This window comes from Ammospiza nelsoni, chromosome Z (assembly GCF_027579445.1).
Source record: "Ammospiza nelsoni isolate bAmmNel1 chromosome Z, bAmmNel1.pri, whole genome shotgun sequence".
In the NCBI taxonomy this organism is placed as follows: Eukaryota; Metazoa; Chordata; class Aves; order Passeriformes; family Passerellidae; genus Ammospiza; species Ammospiza nelsoni.
The window spans coordinates 67903091-67927944 of NC_080669.1; positions in this window are offsets into that span (position 1 = coordinate 67903091).

A 24854-nucleotide genomic window follows, 5' to 3' on the forward strand; every position below is an offset into this window, starting at 1 on the left:
ATATATATATATTACATTATAACTATACTAAAAAGAAAAGGAAAGGAAAAGGTTTTCTCAGAAGCTGGCTATACTAAGAATAGAAGAGAATGATAACAAAGGCAGCTCTCTCAGACTCTGTCCAAGATAGCTCCGTCTTGATTGGCCATTAATTATAAACATCCAAGAGGGGCCAATCACAGGTGGACCTGTTGCATTCCACAGCAGCAGATAATAATTGTTTACATTTGTTGCTGAAACTTCTCAGCTTCAGCAAAAAAATCCTAAAGAAAAGATTTTTCACAAAAGATGTCTGCGACAACTTAAGACCAAGAATGGAATGATGAATCTTTTCCAATCATCCTGAAATGCTGAGGTTCCTGTTTGATCTCCACCATGAGGCATCTGAAGACAGTCAAAAGTTGGGCTGAAAGTGATAGTCTGTAACTTCCAGTTCTTGTATCAATTTCTATTTACCTAGAAGCAGACATTGCCACGTGTGTCCTTGTCTTCAGGTACGCCTAAATCTTTAACTCCTCCATGATAAAGGTTGTGGGAACTTTTTGCCTTTTCACAAGCTCTAAGATCTACCAACAAACTTGTAGATTTTATTTCTAAAGAGCTTTTTTCCTGAATGTGATACTGACCATGAAATACAAGCAACTAAGGAACTATTTTAATTTTTTAATAATTTTTTATTATTTTGCTGGTTTTTGCCTATTTAATTGCCTATCTATTAATCTGACAGAGGAAAAGAGAAAATAAACTAAAATCCTGAGTCAACACTTAAAATCTTATCTCTGTATATTTTTATTCCAAATGAGCAAATTTTCATTCTGATTCATTCAAACAAAGATTCATAACACCCAGGGTACCTAAACAAAACAAATCAAAAACAAACCAACCAAACCCAAAATGCTCTAATGCTGTGACAGTGAGGAAAACAAAATTAACAAGATGTTAAATATACATGGCCAGAACTGATGTAATTTGAAAAGGGGAAGCCATGCCAATCAACCTTTCTCTTCTCATGTCTGCCAATGACAAGGAGAGCTTTCCAAGGGAGGAATCTCCCACTCAGTTTTGAGGGTCACTTACTTCGGTGTTTTTCCCTTCTAAATGATACCTGATATTGCTGGAGGACAGATGTCATTTTGTTTTCTTTAGGGCTCAGAAACTAGAGTCTTCCCTCTATTCCTCATAAATCCATTTGCAGGTTGTATAATGGCATGATTACACTGAACATGTTACAAAAATGTATGCAAATATGGCATTTTAGGTGCTTTCAGAGTGTGTATTATTATATTCTGGCTAAAATCCCTCGCTGAATTGCTGAGCATAATAAACTTCTTTTTTAAAGATTTTTTTTGTTAAATAACACAGAGCAAGATGAAGCTTATGAAAGCATTTGAAAGAAGATTAGAATGACATGAAAAGGTTTGAGGCAGATCAGTACTGACGTTATCTAGACAGCACTCGTTGTATCATGAAGCACTCCTGGAACATGCACAACTCAGTAAGTATTTCTAATCAATAAGTAAAATAAATACAGGGATTAGAAATATATATTGGCATGGTGAATGTTCTAAATTCTATGTACCTTGACATTACATCTTTATTTTATGCATAACTCAGTATACTTAAAGTAATGAGCAGGGTGAAAACTTTTTATAGCTATACATTGCACAGTGGGTTTCTTCTAAATTTGCTACTGTTTTTCTGATGTTTATTACATCTTATGTTTGACATATTCTGCCTATATATGGACAAGAACATTAAACTACTCAGTTTAGTATTTTGCCAGGTACCTAGATTCAATGAAATTTAAGCAAAGACATTCATATTAGAAAAAGGTCCAGCAGAAGGTTTTAGTTTTGCCAAACTAAGGACCACTCAGTCTTTTCCTACACAACTCTCACAAGTGTGAAGGTCTTTCAAGTATTGTAGAAATGATTACTATGGTAGCTTCACTGACCGAGCCCAACTCCCTGAAGGCCCTCTTAAAAGTTTCTTGTGGACCTGTATTGCACTACAAAAGTGTATTATCTAAGGAGTTAGAAGGGAAGAGGCAGGAGTTACCCTATTCAAAGGAAAAACTTTTTGAAAGAGAAGTTTAGATTGGAAGGTTTATGATGCTTCACATGTCCTCAATTTCATTCTTACACCAAGATAAAATTAAGAAAAAAGCTAATGATTTAAGAAAATGAATGTAACTCTAAGAATGCATTAGTAAAAATAAAATGGTCAAAAAGAAGAATTTTCTAATGTTTAGTCTCTGCCATGGACAAGTAATTACTCTGAAATACTCAGCCAAGATCAGAACAGAGGTGGATTTAAGAAACCAAGAATTGTTGTTTCTACCTGCATTACGCTGAGATGTTCTCAGATATCTGAAAACATTTCTTACCACTGAATGGAGTCCCAAAGAGCATACTCAGTTTTAGACAGCCATTTCCTCACCTGGAATGATTTTCTGATTTCATTACTGAAGAAACATTAAAATTCTTCCCCTTTTTTCCTGTCTATTCAATGAATATTCATTGTGTGAAATAATTTATTTATAAACTTATTCAGAAATCACACACTTAATGACTTACCTCTTTTAGGGCTCCTCTAAAGAACCTGAGATCCTTTAGAAATCACCACAGGCCAGCTGCAAAAGGGTGAGTTAAGTAAGATAAAGGACTGTGAACATGCAGCCTAAGGATCTTGCACTGTTCATCTTTTGTAGTTGTGGCAATTGTTATACTATGCAGAATTGCTTAAAGGACTGTAACAAAAATGTAGGAGTGTGAAAAAAACCCCAGCTAGTATTCTTAAGCACGTAGTGTCACACACATGAGAATGGTGATGTAAGATCATGTAACAACTTGCCTTTTGGCATTTCTTAGCTCTGCCTTACTAGCCTTTATGCACATCTCCAGACAAGTTTTAATGCCTTGTGTATACATACATACATACATACACATATATATATATATATATATGGTTACACAAACATAAATGTGTGTAAGTCTGCTCACTGGAGCAATGCATAGCAGTATCAGAACTCTTGTGGTTCATATAGGTATGGACAGAGATTATCACTATGAGAAAATCAGAGGTAGTTTGACACTCAGCTGAGGAATCATCTCACATGTGATGCACAATGATTACGTGACCTAGTTTGTATAGCTATTGAGTGGCTTCTCATTGACTAATGTACCTCCTGAGAAATAATGTGGAAATAAAGTGTTTATATAGAGTTTCTGGGAGCATATTTTCTAATGCCTCTCTGTAAAATTAATATGCTTGCCTATGAATATAGTCCTTAAGTTAAAAAAAAAAAGTATGAGTAATAAATGCCAAAACTATTTGCAAGTGGCCTAAATCAGCATTTCTTCATGAACACTGGTGGTGCTTTGAACTCCTTAGTTTTTTAGTGAGCTGCAGAAACAGGTAAAGAAAGACTCTCTCCAAGAAACACATAATGGACATGGCAGCTTTCCACAGGGTCAGCTGCACACAAACTGCATGGTAACCTATTTGTATATTCCATAAATCACTTTGTTACTGGTTCCCAGTCTCTACTGTAAAAGAAATAGCTGTGTTCTATGTTTTAAGTACTCCCAAAGCTGAAACAACATGGTTTAGAGTATTTACTATTTAATGTCCTTAAAGGCCATCTTAAAACTAGCCAGTAATGCTGAAGCCTTTCAATTACCACGATTTGCAGTAATTACAGTTTGTTTGTTGAATTAAATGGTCGTAAATTGCAAACACAACTGAAAGAACACTCCAGCAAAAAATAAAGTTTCTGCAATCATTATTTTTAAGCTAGAGCAAAGAAAGTGGTGGGGAGAAAATTAGTTTAGGTTACCTACTCTGGAGCATTTTCAAAACAGTTGACATAAAGGAGCTCTGATCTTCTATCTTTCTGGTATAAGCCAGGAGTAACCCCAGCATCAGTGGTTACACACACATAAAACCAGTGGGCATGAGTATAGAAGAGTCACTGTTTTCCAGATGGGAGATCATTACTCAGCTTTGCTACAGCATGTGTTTTGCAGCTCTACTTATCTACTTACACTGCAGTAAAAGAGCCTAACCTCAGTGTCAGTCACAAAAAAGTTAGTAATGGTTTTTCAGAGTCTTTTTTTTCAGCAAAGTAATTATCTGTGACCAAGTTAAATGAGATACTTTGTCACTAAGGTTAGATGGAAGTATTGGAAATCCTCAACCACTGTAAAATTTCACACATTTTGAAGCCATGATGTTGATTCATCTGTTCATCTCATTTGAACGTTCAACCCATGATGATGATGAGATGAAAACAATCATATGTAGCCGGCTCATGCCCCATCCTGGGGCATGAGCAGGCTACATATGAATGTATTCATTTCTCATGGTAAAAATTATGTGGAGACCCCAAGTCATCTGTTCATTATATGACAGAAAATGCTACTTTGAGCTTAATTTGAAAAGAGTAAATGAGATTCAGGTTTTCAAAAAATTACTTCAGGCATCAGCATGTTAGGTCAGTTTGAGAGCAGTGGGAGTTCAGGAATGTGGAAAAATCCAAAACAGAAAATAGAAGTTCACAATCCAAGAAGTCTGAAAGCTCAGGTGGTTTGTGAAATTGGTGCTTTATATGAAGCAAGTGGACAACATGACTTTCAGTAGAAAGTCAGTCCTTACTAGTAGAGGTATTCCCTGCTATACTTTACAGCTGGAAAACCAGGATGTCTATTCTACCTCATCACTTACATGAGACCAGACAGCCAGACTAAATTTTATCCTACCTGCCCCACTTTAAAACACTTCAGGAGTTTTATTACATGATTTAAAATACCATTATGATATACTTACCAAGACCATCACATCTTCTTGTGGGAATTTTAGAAATAATTTGTGGCAGATGAGAATACTTCATGTAGAAAAATGTATTAAACCCAATATGAAACTAGCAGTAACAAATATTCTTAGGCAGCTGAAAACATGACAGTAGAACACTTTAGCTCTTGGATAACCATTTGGGTCTCTGTCAGAAGTTGCTTTGGAGAACAGCAACACAATTTTTAAATTCTTTGTCCCTACCTATTGAACTGCTTGTGTACAGTTTTCAGCAATCAGTGAAAAATCAGGCTGAGATGAAAATAAGGAAAGGAAAGAAAAAAAGTTTGGTATTGTTGTGTGGGTGGTTTTGATTAGAGTTGGCAGCCATTTTAAATGAGATGTATCTTCCAGAAGAAAAGACAGTTTTACTCAGGGAAGATACCTGTGATGCAAGAATAAGACCTTTGACTTGTGATGGGCAAATCTAGTGAAAAATATAAGTGCTTATTACATGCATTTTCAAACCTTTGAAGATCTCCCTCAATCTCACTCCTCCTCTCTGAGGTAGTGTAGGCATTTTTAAGTAGAGGTTCCTTTCTGTTCTTCATACTATAGCATCCCTGATTACAGCTAATTATTTATGCCAGAGTGCACAGAACAGTCAAAAGTCTGAGATTATTCAAGAGGTCCAAAAATTTGCCCCATACATACCAGTTGGGAAGGGAACCTTTTTAGACTATAAGTCAACCTCCTGCACTGAGGGCTTCCTGGAACCTGAACTATTTTCTGTGCTTTTCCTGCTACATTAAAAGCAACCCAAATGTTTGAAAATATTTCTGTCTTAAAAAGCAGTGTGTCAGGGAACCCCTGTATTCTTATTCAAACGACCCAATTCATAATGCTGGATTCCAAACATTTTTGAAAATTAATCTCTTTCCCACAGTGATATCACCAGTTATAGGTAGAATTTTCAAAATCTTTTAAAGCACTGATTATGTGCTATACACTACTGGTGTAAAACAAAGGATCAGGCTTTGGTGTGAGTGGTGTCAATCCTGTCAACAGTGGAGGAGACCTCATTTAGCCTGCCCTCTTGGCAACCCTGAGCACTGACTGCATGCTGACTGCACCAGTACCTAAGTGGAGGCCGTATAGCTGCACTAGCACAGCATGGAGCCTAAGAAAATACATCTTGCCTTTTCAACAAGGCTTATGAGCTTGGGCTGCATGCCTGCTAGCTGCAGATACATGGCTCCTGGTTTTGAGGCCAGTTTATGCCTAGCTGGCTCAGACCACAGACAGAACAAACTTGAGCCTGCTTGCAAAATCCCTCATGGATCTTTTGTCTGTCAATTCAGCAGGGGAGAGGCAGAGCATCACAGTAGTTCCCTTGAAATCTGCAGAAGATCTGATCCAAAGAACATACACAATAAATTTTTTTTTTTAAAAAGGAAAAAATGCAAGTATCCTGGGGAAATTTTTCTTTCAGTGGATGTTACATAGTTGTTAACCCTTCCATTATCTGATTTCTTCGCTGCTCCCCTTCTATTTCCTTATTCCACATTTGTGAGTATAAATTGCACTCTACTAAATGTCAAGTTGCTGCAAGTTGAACAGCTCACACCCACATACACCTGTTTCCAGACCAACAAATACATGCTATGTAACTTATTCCATTGCTAACTTATGATTGAATTTGGCAATGTTTTTATTCATTTATTAATTTTTTTATGTACCCTAGGGTGAATATATACATATGTGGCTCTCACTGGCTCTGGTCTCACTCCTTTTAATCCTTCTTCGCTGAAACATTAAATAGCTAGATTTGCAGAATCCTCAGGTATGACAGGACAGATGCTGCTGGTGCAGTTTAATGATGGGGGATGCAGCATTCATGGCTCAATGCATACAGCACAAAACTGGAGAATTACTTTGGTATTTCCATACATCTATTTGCAAGTGGACACCAAGTCTAGCCAATTCAGACATGTTCAAACAAAGGTTCGAGGGGTTAAAAAAGTGGGAATGGGATTTTGCAACAATGTAGAGGAGTGAGTATGAAAAAATGCAACCCAAGGACATCTTCTGGACTGGGCCTGAAACAGGGCAGAGTACGGGGCATAAAAATAGAAAGTTCTAAAAATAGAAGTTGCAGTGAAAAGATGGGAAAAACCCTGGAGCTCAGCAAAGCTTTTGACACTGTCTCCTGCAGCAGACTCCTGGTAAAGCTGGCAGCCCATGGCTTGGACAGGAGCACTCTTTGCTGGGTTAGGAACTGGCTGGATGGCTGAGCTCAGAGAGTGGTGGTGAATGGTGCTGCATCCAGTTGGGGCCTGTCACCAGTGGTGTCCCTCAGGGATCTGTACTGGGGCCAGTCCTGTTCAGTGTTCTCATTGATGATCCAGTTAACAGAATTGAGTCCACCATCAGTAAATCTGTAGATGACACCAAGCTGGGAGTGTGTGTCAGTCTGTTGGAGGGTAGGAGGGGTCTGCAAAGCAACCTGGACAGGTTGGATAGATAGGCTGAGGCCAATAATGAAGTAAAGTTTAATAAGTCCAACTGCCGAGTCCTGCACTTAGGCCACAACAATCCCCTGCAACACTATGGGCTGGGGAGGGTGTGGTTGGACAGTGCCCAGGTAGAAAGGGACCTGGGAGTACTGGTCAACAGCCAAGTGAATATAAGCTAGCAGTGTGCCAGGTGGCCAAAAAGGCCAATGGCATCCTGGTTTGTATCAAGACCATGGAAGTAACTCTTCCTCTGTACTCAGCACTGGCGAGGCAGTACCTTGAGTACTGTGTCCAGTTCTGGGCCCCTCGCTTCAGGAAGGATGTTGAGATACTCAAACAGGTCCAGAGGAGGGCAACAAGGCTGGTGAAGGTCTTGGAATACAAGCCCTCTGAAGAATGGCTGAGGATGGTAGGGTTGTTTAGCCTGGAAAAAAGGAGACTCAGGGGTGACCTTATCACTCTCTACAACTACCTGGGAGGTGGTTATAGTCAGGTGGGGATCTTCTCCCAGGAAACAACTGACAGAATGAGAGGGCAGTCTTAAGCTGTGCCAAGGGAAGTTTAGGCTAGACATTAGGAAAAAAAAATTCTTCACTGAAAAAGTGATTGGGCACTGGAATTGTCTGCCCAGGGAGCTGGTGGAGTCACTGTTCCTGAAGATGTTTATAAAAGGACTGGATGTGGTACTCAGTGCCATAGTTTAGTTGATAAGGTGGTGTTAGGTCATAGGTAGGACTTGATGATCTCAAAGGTCTTTTCAAACCTACTTAATTCTGTGGTTCTGTGATTCTGTGATGAATCTTTAAATGTCAAATCCAAACCTTAAAATGTAAAATCAAACAAAGTAGTTCACTTTTTGTTGTGTATAAATAGAGAACAACCTCACTGTTTTCTTTCTTTCCTCCGTGTGATATCATGCTTACAATTTTCCATTCATATGAGCATAATGTTTCTGGAATCTATCGGTGCAATCTATTTAAAACAATTTTCCAATCAAGCTATATCCTAGAGATGGAAGTTAAATCTATATTTAAAAGAAAGAATTTAATATTCATCAGTGCATAAAATATAGTAGTTCCTGAAACATATTTTAAACTCAATTGATCAACTTCACCATTAAATCCCTGTCAAACAACCATGAAAATGGATTATCTAGCTTTAATTCTTTTCCAATACCTTAATGGGAACTTTGTATATAGCATTATGCATATGTTAATATATAAACACGTATAAGCACGTTAATATATAAATACGTATTTATTTGTGAGGGAAAAAATCTAATGTGGGACACCAGTGATGATATTCAGTGATGGCTTTTGCTCTTTAATCTGTTGTATTTCTGGAAAACATTTAATTGCTTCTTACATCTCTTCTGAGTTGAGAGGATTTGTCATGGTCAATGATGTGGTTCATCTAATCTGTGAAATGTCATATTTCAGACATGGCTTCTTTATTGATGTTGTGTTTATCAAAACTCATTCTTGATCCATTCTGAAGTAGAAGGGATGGATTTGCATAAACCAGCCTCACACCTTAATGATTCTTCACAAAGTTGTAACTCTCCTCAATTTGATTGCATCTGCTCCTGGTCTATTCTTTACTGGGCCTAAACCTCAAAATTGTGTCTTTAGGATTGATGCCAACTAAAGGTATGCACAAAGGATTACTTCAGCCCAGAAAGACTTGCCAGGTTGCCCTCTGTCGTGGTTTCACATTGACAGGAAGTAGGTTTTTTTGGGATATGCTGTGGTTACTAATAGTGTTCAGATTTTAATATTGGCACCTGATGTAGCCACGGAGGTTCGGACACGCCTCTGAGGACACACAGGGGTTAAAAACCAGAGCTGCAGCCCTGGGAGGCTCTCTTGGGACTTGGAGGGAAAGAGGTCGGATCTCCCTCCCCGGTCCAGCTGCTGCTGCTGGGCGGGCAAGGGGCAGCCTGCGGTAGGCCTGGGGCTGGACAGAGATGGGGGGCGAAGAGGCCCTTGAGGATGGAAGGGTGGAGTAGCGCCAAGAGACATCGGGCAGCCACCCCCACTGCCCCCCCAGGAGAGAGAGAGGGAGAGCCGGCGTCTGAATTTGATAGCAGCCGGCCCAGGAGGAGAAGGGGGGGGAGTGTGCGAGAAGGTGCTCGGCAGGGCAGCGTGGGAGTGCCGGAGCTCTGGGACAGGCAGAGACTGAAATTTTTAACCCTTTTCTTGCATGACTGAAACCTTGCAAATGCTGATGCTCCTGGAGCTGAATGAGAAGAGAGATAAGAGATGAGATAAGAGGGGATGGGCCACGAGGGAAGTGCAGAAGACTCTTGAGTGGGGGGAGAGATGACAGAGTGGCCTTTTGGCTGGACTTTTGTTGTGTGGCCATAGACTGAACCATTTTTTTTCCTGTGACACAGAGACTGCATTTAGGGAGAGGCAGTGCCTCAGAACCGGGAGGATTCAGTGTGAGTATCCCTCGGCCCCAGGGGGTGAAAAAATGGGGGGGACAGGTGTCCCGAAGGAGAGACTGTGGCTTTTTTGGAGTGAGACAAGGCATCCTTGAAAGACAACCCAGGTCTGGTCCATGCACAGTGGTGAGAGCACTGGGCATGGAAGGAAGATGTCACGATGCAAAAGGACTTTCCAGGTGGTGCTGAGTGACATGGGAGCACATGAGATTTCAGTGTGTTTCCAGGGGAAGCCTATGGTGCAAGAAGGACTCCTCTCCTCCTGATGAACTGAAGATTGAGTATTCTAAAGGGTGGTGCCGGACTGAGAGTTGGTGATTTGGGGGAATGTATTGCATTGGGAAATTTGGTGGGGGGAGGAGGAAAATGCTTTTGTAAGGTTTTCATTTTCCTTGTGGTTTTTTTTTTTTCTTCTTTTCTTGTAGTTTAGTTAATAAAGTTTTCTTTATTTCTAAGTAGGAGCCTGCTTTGCTTATTCCTGGTTACATCTCACAGCAGATACCAGGGAGAGGGTATTCTCATGGGGGCACTGGCATTGTGCCAGGGTCAAACCATGACACCCTCTATAGTCAGTGATTCTTTTCTGGGGCACTAAGTACCCAACACAACCCTCTTCTAGAGACCTTCTCTGTCTTTCCTGATTGGAGAGAAATGTGCTTCCTTCAAGCTAAAGTTATCCTTTGTGAGTAATCCTTTGAAAATGCCAATGGCAATCAGAAGAATGCAAGTAGTACCTTGAGCAGTTATGCTTGCTGTCACTTCCAGGAAAGCAGTATTGAAAAGAGAAAGCTGCTTTACTCTTTTTCATACAAGAAACTCTGAAGAAAATAGTGATTCAGCTCCTCAGGCCTTGAGAAGAGATTATTGGTGGACTAAAATTAAACACAGAAAAATAAAAAGGAAAAAAAATTATATAATTCTGTAAAAATAATAACTTTGTTCATAAAAAAGATGTTAGGCCATAGTGGCGGCATAGGCTTATGTGATGAACAATGTCTTATATATGGTTTCAATAGTGTTACATTCTATCATCTTACTATATCACACACTGAGTTGATAAAAAATGAGACATAATGTGTTGGCATGGCCCTGAGCTAGGATGATTTGCTTAGGCGCAGACTAAATTTTGTCACATGTAAGCGCTATGTGATTATGTTAGACCTGCATGTCACTGAAGATGTGCTTTTGAAGTTTAGGAGTTTCCTTGCTCTTCCTGCATCTGAGCAATAATGTAGTGGAAGGTGATGAGAAAAAATGCAATAGCAGTTGAAGTGATTCACATACCTGAGAATGTAATAAAATATATTTATGACCCTTAGATCCTTAGGCTGGGATTTTCTGTATTTCATGTTAATTGTGTAGAAATTACTCTTGCCCAGGATGTAGGATAAAGGCAATAAACAACAGGATGCAGAAGACAGTACATGAAGCAGACATGGAACCCCTTAGTATTGTATATTTAGAGGCTGTTTAATGAATTATAAATGACAAAGGTTTTAAAGAGATTTCAAATTACCTCTCCTGCTTCTTACAAATTCAGCTGGGTTTGATTCAATTATACTTGGCATGACAAGCTTCACAAGTGTTTCTAATGTGCAAAAGCACATGGGCCCTTTGGATATCTTTAAGGAAGAGGTTTCCATTGAGGACGGGACTATGTGATTCGTTTGGAATTTGGTGTTTACAGAATATTAATATTGCCTTGCTCTAGGTAAAACATTCACCATTACTTCCACACTGGAAATAAATTTAGCCCTGACATTCTACATTAATCCTCTTCTATCCTGTGATCTGATCCATCATAATCTGAATCCTATACTATTATGAAAAAAGAGAAAGAGACTTTTTTTTTTTTTTTAATTCTTTGCTATTCCTGGACTCTCTGGCTACAAATTTGTCATCTATCAGAGATCAAATAAGAATATCAGGAGCACCAATGTACCAAGCAAGTTTGCCAGAGAAGAAAGATAGTAAAACTCATTAATTTCTGAATAATATTTTCTACCCTAAATTTTTTGTAACTAGTATTTTTATACAGCCTTAAGATTTGATCTGATATTTCTGTGTAGTGAAAGGATATTTTGTCCTGTATTGGTGTTTAAATACTTAGGCATCTCTCTTTTTTTAGCATTTTGGTATGGTGTGTTTGTTCACTTCTCCTAGTTACTCCAATACTATGATTTTCAGTAAGACTTTCACTTTGACTCATTTAGAAGAATAGATCCAAAGAGCTTGTTTCCAAAGTAGATTTTCATTTGGAGTCCTTTTCATGTAGGAGTTGACAAAACCCAAAACATAGTCCTGCTCTCGTGGAATAGAATTTCAGAGAACACAGAATGGATCTCGGAGAGAAAACTTCCCTGCAGCTGGAAAATATGGCTCATGATTGCAACCTGCCTTCATCTCAAATGCTACAGAATTTACAGAGTTAATGCTATGCTGTAATGAAGTGAGAAAAAACAGCAGCTAAGATCCACACATAGCAGATGAAAAAAAAAGGAGGAAAAATATTTCTGTGATTACACCAAAACAAATTCATCACACCTATGCAAATATCAGTAGACATTTTTGTTGTTAGGCTATAACACACAATATTGTCGTGCAAATTTGGGATTCTTTATTTATGTATTAATTTGAGGCAACAAGAGAAGAATGACTAAGAATTAGTCAGGGAAAAGTGGTGTTGCTGTTTATCCTGTAGAACAGGAAGAAGACTATAATATTCTCTGAACTAATATGTAGTGTTAAATCAGAGCATGTTAAACCATCTTCTAGAATTTAATTCTTAGTGAAATAATGATATCATCCTTTTTCCCAAACAGGCAATCTAGACAGAAGTTGATTAAACTGCTCTCTAGTCAGACAATGAATCAGTGGCACAGCAGGACTATAGCTCTGTAGTCCTGAGATCCATGTACATACCCTTGTAATTGGATCAAACTCCACGAAAAACGTCCAGAAAATGAACCTGAAATAAGTTAGGTCTCAACTCCTTGCATGTATGTTAGCTACATAAATTTCAAGAGCACTTCTTAAAATTAACCTTTTAATTGTGTTGTAAGTTGCAGCATTTTTATTCTTCCCTTGCACTCTCTCAGTGTCTCTGCTTTGCTCACAGCACACTAGTAAAACATATCTTTAGGCAAAACAAAATGAGAACAATCCTGTAAACCATTTAAGCCAGTCAAAATATGGAATTCAACAGAAAACATTCCAAGATTTGAACCAGGCCCTTCATTTTTTTGCCATCTGGAATTCCGTTACCCAGGCAGCCTTGCAGCAGTTCTAGTTCACTTTCTCTGGACCTCAAAAAACTGCTGCTAGGGCTCCCCTCTCACCCAGCATGTCACCACAATTCACAGACGTTTCTGAGACCTTACAGAAAGGATATCCATCTAAAAAAAGGATATCCATGAACTAAAAGAAGACCCAAACCACAAAATACATCTTCTTTGGGGTACCATTTTGAATTTTGTTCTTTCTTTTTTTCCCCCTCTTTTTTTCCCATTTTTTTCAAACAAGAAAATGCTACTGCCAACAAAAACATTTCCCTTACTTCTACAACTGCCATACAACCTGGCAGTCCTCTCATTCTCATATTTCATATTAACATTCTTTTGAATCTGAAGTGATGGAAAAGCACCTTTACATGAGAGCTCTGCCACTCCATGAAATTGAACCCCAGCAGAAGGACATTCATTCACTGTGTAGAACCAGCCTTTATGGGGTGTGCTGCTGAAACCCCTGCCTTCAAATGACCTTACAGATCACTATGACTTCACCAGCTCTGGAAGGGCTATCAAAACCATGATATTCTAAAGGAAAAATTACAGTTTGAAAAGCAGTGTCTTCCATCTCCCCCATTTCCCTCCTTACCCTCTGCCTTTTCCAACTCTACAAAAAAATGGTTTTGCTTTTAGAAGTAGAGAGGAAGCTGTGGAAAACCCCCACACTTTTTTACCACTCTGTCTAGACATAGACCAAATTGAACATAACAGATAATAATTTAAGAGTTGACACAGATGAAGAAGGCCTTAGAAGTGTGTATTGCACTATCACTTAGGAAAAGCCTTGTAAATTTCCTACAACCAATTCTTTGTTTAAGTATGATAAAGCACAAATTCAATACATACCTGACCAAGTACAGGACAATAAAAGCAGAAGGAAAGTAATTGATCCCCATTCAGGAAGCACTTCAGAAACTACAAGTTTCTTGGCTCTGGGAAAGGCAGTTTGATGATGTAGCACTTCACCTAATTGCATGGATCCTTAAAAAAGCCCCAAAAGGTGGCGGCTGTTATTACAAAACTAGGCCAAGGACCAAATCTTCAAAGGCAAGTAGCACAGTGCCGAGCACTGAAGGACCTTTCTGCATGGATCTAGCCACTTTGTGAAGATTATAATCTCCCAACAGAAGCCCAGGATGAAAAGTCCTGTTTTGGTGTTGATTTTCAGTTTGTTTTTTATTTCGTTTTGGTTTTTGTTTATTTTGGGTTTGGTGTTTTTGTATTTTTTTTCTGTTCATAGTGGCAGCAAAAGCAGAAGGTCATAGTATTTTTGTTGGGTAGTGGACTTATGATGCAGAAGATCTCAGTTTCCCACACTGTCTAAACCAGAACTTCACTTCTGATGCCACCAAATCCTCCCTTGCCACCAACATGTTTTTATAAACAGTAGGAGACTCACTAAGAAGTTAGAGACACTCTCTTATCCTCTGATTACTAATAATGTGGAGTTCAGTGTAAGAGAGAAAATTTGAGAGTAAAATAAATACAAGACTTTTTAGACAAGATTGAGATGCAGAAAACATGAACAGTGAGCTGCTTTCCCCTTTCATCTCCAGTATTCCTGAACACACAAGGAATTTCACTAGTTCTGATGGGACAGACAAAAAACTGGGAGGAGCTGTTGATTTTCTTGAAGGCAAAGAGGCACTGCAGAGAGACGTCAACAGATTAGAGGAACAGGCAATCAACAATATGAAGTTCAACAAGGGAAACTGTTGGATTCTGCACCTGGGATGGGGCAACCCTGGATGTATGGATAAACTGGGGAGTGAGAGGTTTCAGAGCAGTGCTGTGAAAAGGAGGTGGGGGTCCTGGTCACTGCAGGCTGGGTATGAGCCAGCAGTGCCCAGGCAGCCAGGAAGACCAACCATGTCCTGGGGTGCATCAAGCACAGCATTGTCAGCCAGGCAAGAGAGGGATTGTCCTGCTCTGCTCTGCACTGGAACAGCCTCACCTTGAGTCCTGGGGGAGTTTTGAGCCCCACAGCATAGGAAAGAATTAAGCTATTAGAGAATGTCTCTGAGGATGATGAAGGACCTGGAGGGGGAAGTCGTATGAGGGCTGAAGTCACATGGCATGTTCAGCCTAGAGAAGAGGAGACTGAGGGGACACCTACCTCATCACAGTCTTCACCTTCCTTGGGAAGAGGAGGGACAGACACTGATCTCTTTGTGGTGACCAGTGATGGGACTAAAGTAAATGGCCTGAAGTTTTGTCAGGGGAGGTTTCGGTTGGGTATCAGGAAAAGGTGCTTCACTGAGAGGGCCCTCGAGAACTGGAAGAGGTTCCATGGGGAAGTGGTCACAGCACCAAGTCTGAAAGAGTTTAAGAAGTGTTTGGACAATGCTCTTGGACACATGCGATCCTTGGAGACTGTGCTGTGCAGAGCCAAGAGTTGGACTCAATGATCCTTGTGGGTCTCTTCCAACCCAGCTTACTCTGTGATTCTGTGTGTGATTTTAGATGCTTCAAAAACTGCTAAGTAGGATCTCTTAGTATTTTGAAATTGGAAGAAAATTGGGGAATTGAGTATGTGCTCATCTCTGGGGTATCCAATATAGGGAGGACATAGACCTGAAGGCCAGAGCAAATCTCTTATGGAGAAAAGATAGGTGGAATTGTTCAGTCCGGGAAAGAGAAGGCTACAAGGAAACTTTAGAGCCTTTTCCAATGCCAATACCACAGTAATTATGTGAAAAATACAAATTGCCCTGCTTTTGTCAAAGTTTTACTTCTTGACAGTGAAGGAAATGTTTAAGCTTATTCTGGCATTATAAAAGTGCTCCATGAAACTCAGACAGTTGTAGGCTTCACAGCAATTGTATGCTTTGTGTTTCATTGTAGACACATTGCTTCAGCCTGTAAAATTCACTGATGCCCCAAAAGGGTGCACTGAATAGAAGGCCAGAGTGAAAACTATATTGGATAACTGTGATCAGTAGTTTCTCAGACTACATGTAGAAAACTTTTTCCTTCAAGGTGTAAAACTACGGCTAAAAAAGGTCATCAGAAAAATTTTACCTCCTACTGTTTCTGAACTTCGTTTTGTCAGACTGGTGTGCTGTGGAAAGCTTTTATTTCCTTTAGCCATTGCCACAGGTAGGACATGACATGTTCATAGCCTGATTTTTAAGGCAAATGATGTACACTTTGTTTTGGAAAATAAAATATTAGTCTTATAGCAGGCTGTAACATCTCTTGTTCCAGTCAACAAAATCTATACACATACACCCCCACTTTATAACCATTTAAGTAGGATTATCATATCAAAACCCTTCATTATCTTTCATTGAATTCAGACCAAACGCCTAATTTCATATATTGTTCAGGGAATGAATTTGACCTCATTATTTGACACCGTATTTTGGGGATCTGTATCCTAGTTGAATATAAAAACCATTAAATGCATCTTTTTGATGCAATGTGACCAACAATAACAATTCCCTGGCATCTTTTTTTCTTTGCACTTAATTCTATGTGTCTGCACAGACAACCATAACTCATTTGTATCTTACAGAATAAATTTTTAAAATTCGAGAGCAGTTTTGTATTCTGAATGTCATGAAAAACAAGGAACTTTCACAAGTAAGACCTGCTAAAATGAAGTCAGAAAATTGCAATAGATACTGCAAAATCAAGATTCAAAATTATTCTGGGATGTGAACTACTTAATTATCTACCTTCTCCAAATCTGTTTTTTTTTCCTGTCAATGATGTAATCTTTCATTTTGCCAATAGCAGCAAACAAATACCAATCCTTGATCAGTTTGAATTTAGTGGTCTTGGCCTAAACAATAGTATAGATTAATTTAGCTAAAGAGAAAGGAACTGGCTAGGCAGTTCTAAAATGTCACATCTTTCATCCTGTTGCAAAGAAAATGTAGGACTTCTGCTACCCATTACTACTTTACAAAAGACACATCCTATTTAAAGCTGGCTGATTAAATCTCATTGATCACTGAAATGCTATTGATATTTTGGCACTGTATCCATCACTTCCACAGGTATACTAATCCCAAGATGTCCTTGCATGAAGCCAGAGTTCTGGATTGTCTCAAAGTTAGGCTGTGGTGATAGCTGATGGAAGAGAGCTTCTTTGTGTCCACAGAATAAAGGTACACCACCATTCGTGAACTGTCAGCCTCTTGGTGTGCTCCTGTGCCTCCCAGCATGATGGCAGGATGCTGTTGGTTCTACCTTAGCCTTCACTCACTCCAAGCAGTCTTATTCCAGTCAAACAGCTTTCTTTCAGAAGAAGTTGTTTGCTGTCTTCTTGAATTGTCTCATTTTCAAAAAACAGAGGGAAATTTTTCACTTGAAAGATGCTAGCAAATGAGTCACACTACATGCATGTGAATACCTGTCTGACAGTTTTCTACTACGAAATGACTAGTGCGGAGAATGTACGGAGAGCAGAGGATATTGCTGAACGTCAGTCCTCCTCTGATAAAGGACAACCCAATGGTATTACATGGTGCCAAATTGGAACTTAATGGGATTTTAATTAAGGTGAGCACACTAAACAGGAAAATGCCTATTTTGTCAGTGCTGGTGTGTGGGAGAATAGATTGTGGGAGAATAGGAATGGGGCTGTGGCTGAGCCTCATCCCTAATGGGGTGCAGCTGTATGAGACAGGTAAACAGCACTGGAGGAGAAGAAGCAACGAATGCTATTGTGTATTGACTAATCACAAAAGCGGAAAAGAGCATACAGGTATTATGCATGTGAGAAAAAAGGTATAAAAAGTTGTACTGGGGAATAAGAAAGTGCTGACGCTTGCTACCATTTTTAGCATCAGTTGTGTGTCCACAGTCTCTGGTATAGGGAACTTGGATTATGGGTCTCCAGTGCTCCTAAAACCTGCACTGAGGTACTTCCTTTCTGCATAAATGTTGTATGTTTGCACTGCAAAATAGGCATTTTCTGAGGCATTTTCACAGATGATTAATCTCTGTTGTTCACAGGGGCACTTCCCACTGTATATCCCATTGTTTTACTTTTCTAATGTTTATCAGAAGTATAAATGTCTAATATCAATGTGAACTTAAAAAGTTTGGACTGTCTGCTTTGTAGAAAATGAAAAGTGTATTTTAAAAATAGAATGAAATAAGGGTTTTGCTAACACCATCTTGATTCTGTATGCTTCCTATTCATGCAGAGACAAAAGAAAGTGGTTGCTTTAGTAAGTATTTTACTGGTCTTGCACCATGTTCATTCATCCTGTGCTCTACCAGATGTGCTGTGTTTCATCTCCAACCAGGCTTCCATCTGTCCAGAAGGCTGGACTTTGAAGGATCTCATTACTGTGGGATGGGCTGCTACTCATTTTGAGTAAAAGGTAGGAAAGTATGAAAGTGGAAAACTAAGTAGAAATTATAAAAAAAAAAAAAAAAAAAAAGAAAAAAGAAAAACCTAAACAAAGCAACATAAAAAAAAAAAATCAAAAAACCTGAAACAATCCCCCCCAAAAAAGCCAAAGAAAAAACCCCACAATCTCTTCCAAAGATTTAAAAAGTGAATGTAGAGGATTGTGTGCAATATTATAGGGAGACCTTGAACAATATATGAAATTAGGTGTTTGGTCTGAATTCAATGAAAGATAATGAAGGGTTTTGATATGATAATCCTACTTAAATGGTTATAGAGTGGGGGGTGTATGTGTGTGTGATATGTGAGGGGAGGAGGGTGTTTCAATATGCTAGCCAGCCAGTTCTGTTCTCAGTAGTGTCAGATCGGCTGTTTTACTAAAGATAAATTTTTCACGTTCCAAATATTCTGCGAGAAAATAAATTATACAAATAGCAAGATGTATGGTGATTTGCACATTATCCAAGCCATTGAGTTATTCCTGACTGTCCCTATTCTAGTTCTTGATTTGTAGGCCAGCTACGCTCTGCAGCTGGAGCAAATTATATCAACAGAAGTGCTGATGTGACCACAAGTTGACAAAAGGACATGATTTCTAGTAGCAGAAAAGCAACTAGATTTTATGAAATTGTATCTAATAATGTTGTTTAACTCATGGATCTTGCATCTGACGTCTACTTTTTATCCAGTCCTTTCAGCAGCCCTTTGTTAGCAGTCACTCAGAAGAGGAAATAAAATGTAGCCATTGAAATAAAAATTGCTCTACGCTTTTTAATAGCTCAGCTGCAAGCTCTATTGTTTTCTTTAATGGATTGTATAACTGAAGTCTTTCCTCATGACTATACTAATTTGGCTTCCGTGTTTCCAAAGTAAACTACAGTATCTTGGAGTTCCAAAGCAAAGGATTCAAAGAGAGCGATGAAAGGATGAAAGCGTTTTTATATGCACAGATTGCAAACTACTGGAAATAATGTGGCTCAGGAGTCAGTACAGGGACTGAGAGTCAAGAACTTCTGTAGTATTTCCATTTATGACACTGACTCTCTCTATGCCTTCAGTTATTAGACTCAGCCCTTCCAGCTCTCAATTTCCCAGCCCTGAAAAGGGGTTTAACAATATCCCCCCAATCCAAAGATAAGTAGTGAGTGTATTTGTACTTTGAGAGTGGTGTCAAGTAAAAGAAAAGTGAACTACTCCTCCATTAAATTTTCACATCATATAGGAAAAGTTCTCTCATAAGCTAGTGTTTGTCCAAATCTGCCAACAGTATCAAACAATTAAAGAAACAGGATGAAGAAGTAAAATAATGGGTAAAGAAAGCATTGTCTTACTGTTCTCCAGCCACCTAACCACAGGTACAGGAGACTTAATGTGGAGGCCCTGGGGGGCATCCCATAGGTGCTGGAGGCACAAGAAGCTTCCCTCAAAAAGCTGTTAGACCCCACTGGCTCCCTCCCCTGTTGCTATGACCCTGAGCCACCCTCTCCCTATTCCCTGATGGGCCCTGATCTTTGTACTGCCCCGGGACCAGGGACCCGGAACGGAGAAAAAGCGGGACCTTCCATGTGCCCGGGACCTGAACGTCTTACTGTGCGGCTGAATTACATATCTGTGGATATTACACAGAGGCTCTTTTTGCTTCTTTACCTGGGACTTTACTAGCAGCAATTCAAGCAAGATGCAACAAATAGCGCTCAAACATGAGGCCTCCTGATTAGTCTAAGACCTCTTCTGGAAAACAACTGCACTAGACCACCCCGAGAATTTGAGGGGTTTTTTACCCCAGTGAAGTGAGTTTGAAATTTTGGTTCCTTCCTTCCTTTCTTTTACTCTTGGGTATTGGGAAGAAACTGGGCTAAGATGGAAACAACACTCATCCACAAACAAGACATTTACCTCCACCTTAAAAAGTCTTTTCTTCAAGAAAATTTTTGTTTTCCAGAGGGGGAGTTGAAGTATTTTGTACAGTATTTTTATTACCTGGAACTCAGTCCCAACCGATGAATTTCTGGAAATACTTTGAGAAAAGTTTAAAAATAAGACAGAATTCCGTCTTTTATTTAATATGATGATGAAATGTGTTCTGAATCTTGAGAAACATTTAAAAAACGGCGAACCCCAGCTGAAAAGACCTCCTTCGTGTTCCCCTCTTCGTGTCTCTGCCCACCCTCCCCTGTCGCGAGGGAAGATTCCAGGTTCCCTCGTCCTTACTCCTGCTGACCACGTTGGCGCTCACCGCATGGCCGCGGCCACATGGTCACATTCATGTGCTCAAGATGGCGGAGACAGCATGGCAGGAGCCACGGGGGTCTCCCCTTCCCCTCTGGTCCCCACGCCTCCTCCCGAGGACGTGTTCACCTCGGTGGCTGTATCACCGTGAGGCGCGGCGCGGGCGGCGAGAGCCGTCCCCCCTCGCACAGGGCTGCCGCCGCTCCGTGCCCCGCTGCTGCTCTCTCTCCCTCCCGCGGAAAACCCGCGCCGGGCGGCCCCGCTGGCGCTCCGCATGGCCGCAGCGAGCCGGCCGGCACTCGCTGTCCGGCCCTCCCCGCGGCTGCCTGCTGCACGGGAGCCCAGCGCGGCCGGGCGAGACCGGCGGGCCGGGGCGCAGCTGCGGCCGAGCCGACGGACGGCCCCACCGGGGATGGCTCAGAACCGCAGTGCTGGCAGTGAAACCGCCGCCCACCGTCGCGGCAATCTGAGGGAAGTACGAAGAATAATGTATGAGGGTTAGGATGGGATAAGACCAACAATTTTCGGCGGTTGCATTTGCAGAAATCTCTATAAAAATTTGGAGAGCTCTTGTAAAGTGAAAGAATCCTGTGAAACATCTAAGAATGAAATCATTGTGTTACTAGTAAAAAATGCAATTAATTTTGAGAGAGAAGGTGGAGTGGGAAAAATTCATCCAAGATTTGTGAAGTCATTTTTTGCCAAGTAACCCAAAGCAGCTTAACAATTATTTGACAGGTAATATGAACATTCAGTTGTGATAAAGTAATAAAACTGAGAGAATCAGTCATCAGAATATCATCTGAATTGTCTTCCCATATCTTAAACTTGAAAGAGTCTTGTGTTATCTCTGTGGCCTTTTGAGACTCTTTTTTTGGAGTGTGAATTGCATCTATCCTTTAAAGAATTTGGGAAAAGTTTTCTTTTTGCCACTGTCTCAGAGATGCTACTGCCTTGTAGTCATGTTCAGCAAAATGAAAAAAAAAGGCCTTATTAAATCATCAAGTGCTAAGAATTCTTTCAGTTGTGGAAGACACACAACACACATTGCAGCTAAAACAAATCGTACAGTATAACCTGTTAAGGATGTAATTGAGATACATGTAATCATTAACCTTGGAACAGACTGGGAATCAGTTAATGAATCAAATCAATACCCTCTCAACTGATCCATAATAATTTGAAAGAAATGAAAAATTTAACAGTTGCTATATGTGAGATTATCATGGGCTGCAATTAACCAGCCTCTGGGAACTAGGCTGTTACCTAGTTACCAGAGGGTAAATGAAATTTCCGCAGATATTTTGGAAAGACTTTTATAATGGCGGGTACCAGACAATAAAATGGGTCAGAAAGAGACTTTAGGTACTGGCTTTAGCTAGGTCATCTTTCTGTCTCTCCACGTAGCACTTCTCCTCCTGACATTTTGCACTGTTACAGCTGCTGACTGATGAATATATTTCAATAGCCTCTCTGCTGAATGTATAGCTTACGAAAACTAATGAAATGTTATCTTTATTTTAAGTAATGCCCTCTATGTATAGCTCTCCGGTTCCTGTTTTTTTCAAGGTGTAAAAGAGGGCTACAATATATGCTTAAAACTGTGGTTTTCACAAAGAGTGAATTTCTTTGAAATATCCACTGGCCAAAGGAATAAATACAAATGAGAAATAAGATTCAAAAATATATGGGGAATGTATGTGCCTAGGTGGTAAAAGTTAATGAGCCTTTTTTGTAACACTAAATAGGGTAGAAGGAGGAAAAAAAATGCTGTTCTTTGCCTCCACAGCATGTACTCAGTGATACCCGTGCACAGTAGGATAGTTAGTTAGCTACCACATGCAAAGCAGAAAGCAGATGGTATGGTTAGTATAGATCACAGGAACATGAGTATCTGTGAGCGTGCATGCCTTTGTATGTTCGTGTGTAAATCAGCAAGGAGTTTGACATTGACATACTCCATCAAATCTAGTTTATAAGGAACAAGTAGTGCAACATTCTGTGCATCTGGCAACTTAACTAGCTCTGTCAATCTGTGGATACTGCTGACATTGTACTATTAGCATCACTTCCATCTGTTTTGTTTATATAGGGCTTGATTTACTTTCACCACGTGAATTGGTAGTGGGTAGAAATGTCCAAAAGTCTCTGGTTCCAATTAAACTTGCAGCGTATTGTGTTTTACGGTATTATGAAAAAGGGGAGCATGGTTGCAAAGATTCTTACCTGTTCCTTTGATGGCGAATATCAATGTACATTGTGGAACACAGAGGCATGTTAGTAGATCATAAGAAGTTATTCTCTGTGACATATTTAGCCCTTGTTCATTTTCCTATTTTCTGAGATAAGGAAATTATTTTTGAGACAGGAGTCTGTTCTGGTAATTCATAGTTAGGCTAGTCAACCCTGTGTAGAATGCTTTTTCCTCTTTGATATCTCCTTCTTGCCATTTGATGCTTTAAATTAAACCATGTCAGTGATCTCTCTGACAGACACTGCTTCCCAGAACCACAGTAACAGAATTTTAATCTTCTTTTCCCTGTCCCCTCCATTACTATAAGTGCAAACAATAGGAATGTTCTAGCTTAAGTAAAGCTTCTAATTTACCCTAAGTTTCTGCACTCACCACTGACTTCAACTACCTGTAAATGAATAAGGGAAATCAAACATATTGTTTAGTTTTTGTAAATGATGACAGAACATGAAAATGTGTTATTCAACTGAAATAATAAGGCATACTAGATGAGTATGTTATATTAATCAACCTGGAATTTAAGCAGGTTGCATAACCTTCAATACATGTAATGGAATATTTTCTGGCCCTACAGTCAAGTCTACACTTTCATATATCATATAAAGAAACAGTCAAAATTCTATTTAGGAGAAATAATTAATTACTTACTTGGAGAGAACACTGACATCTGTCAAAAAAACCTGTTTTAAATTATACATGTTTTCCTTAAACAGCATCCTGTACAGTCCTATCTTCAAAATTACAGAATATACTTTATCAGAAATTTAGCCATGCAGCAACTGTTTACTGGAAACCCATTCAAGATGGATTTGAAAGTAGCTGTTAGGAAAATACAACGTTTTCCCATGGTATTTGGTACAATCATTAGCTCTTGTTCTCACAAGGGACTTTAACTTACGAGATGTCTTCTGGCAAAACAATACTGCAGAGACACAACAGTTCAGGAGGGTCCTCTAATATGTGAAAGATAAACCCCTGGCATAACTGGCGAGTGACCCAAGTGGGGAAGGTACTACTAGGTGATTATGGGCAGAGAAGGCCTTGTGGGTGGTGTGGTAGTCCAAGCACAGCCTGGGCATAGCCATGTAATAAAACTAGATTGTTTTCAGCCTCAGATAAGTAGGGAGAGAGGTCAGCAGAGCTGCAGCCTTGAGCTTCTGGAAGACAGACAGAGTACCTCAGGAGGCAGTCCTGAAGGGTCAAAGAGTCCAGGAAGGTCCAGCATGTGTTGAGAAGGAACAGCTGCAGGAGTATGCTGTCCCCTGTCCCCATGTGCCAAATGATGAGCCAGTAGGGAAGAAGACTAACCTATCTGGACAGAGAATTTTGGTTGGAACTTAGGGTAAAAAGAGAGTTTTTGACCTTTGGAAGAAGGAACAGGCAGCTTGGGAGAATAACAGGTTGTGAGGTTATGCAGGGAGAGAATTAGAAGGGCTTAGTCCCAACTAGAAGTACTGTCATAAAAAATAATACTGGGTACTGTCATAAAAGACAAAAAAAAGGTATTTCTATATATACATTAGCATCAAAAGGATGGCTAAATGGAATCTCCAGTCTTTATTTGATGTGAGGAAAACAGTGACAAAGAATGCGGAAAAGGCTGAAAAGTCTTTTTGCCTCAGTCTTTGCTGGGAAGCCCAATCATTCTAGGGGTACCCAGCTTTCTGAGCAAAAAAAAAGGGAGAGGAAGAGAAATGAAACATCCTTAATCCAAGGGGAAATGGTCAGCAGCCTGTTGTGTTGCTAAGATCCACAGAAGTCCATGTGGGCAGGTGGAATGCTCTCTAGGGTACTGAGGGCCAGGTGGTGAATAGATCCCAATCCAGTTGTCAGAGGATCACAAGTGCTCAGTATTGGGGCCAGTTGTGGGTATTTTTATTAATGATCGGTATGAAGGGATCAAGGGCATCCTCAGTCAGTTTGTGGATGACCCCAGTGTGGCTGGGTGTGTTGATCTGCTGAA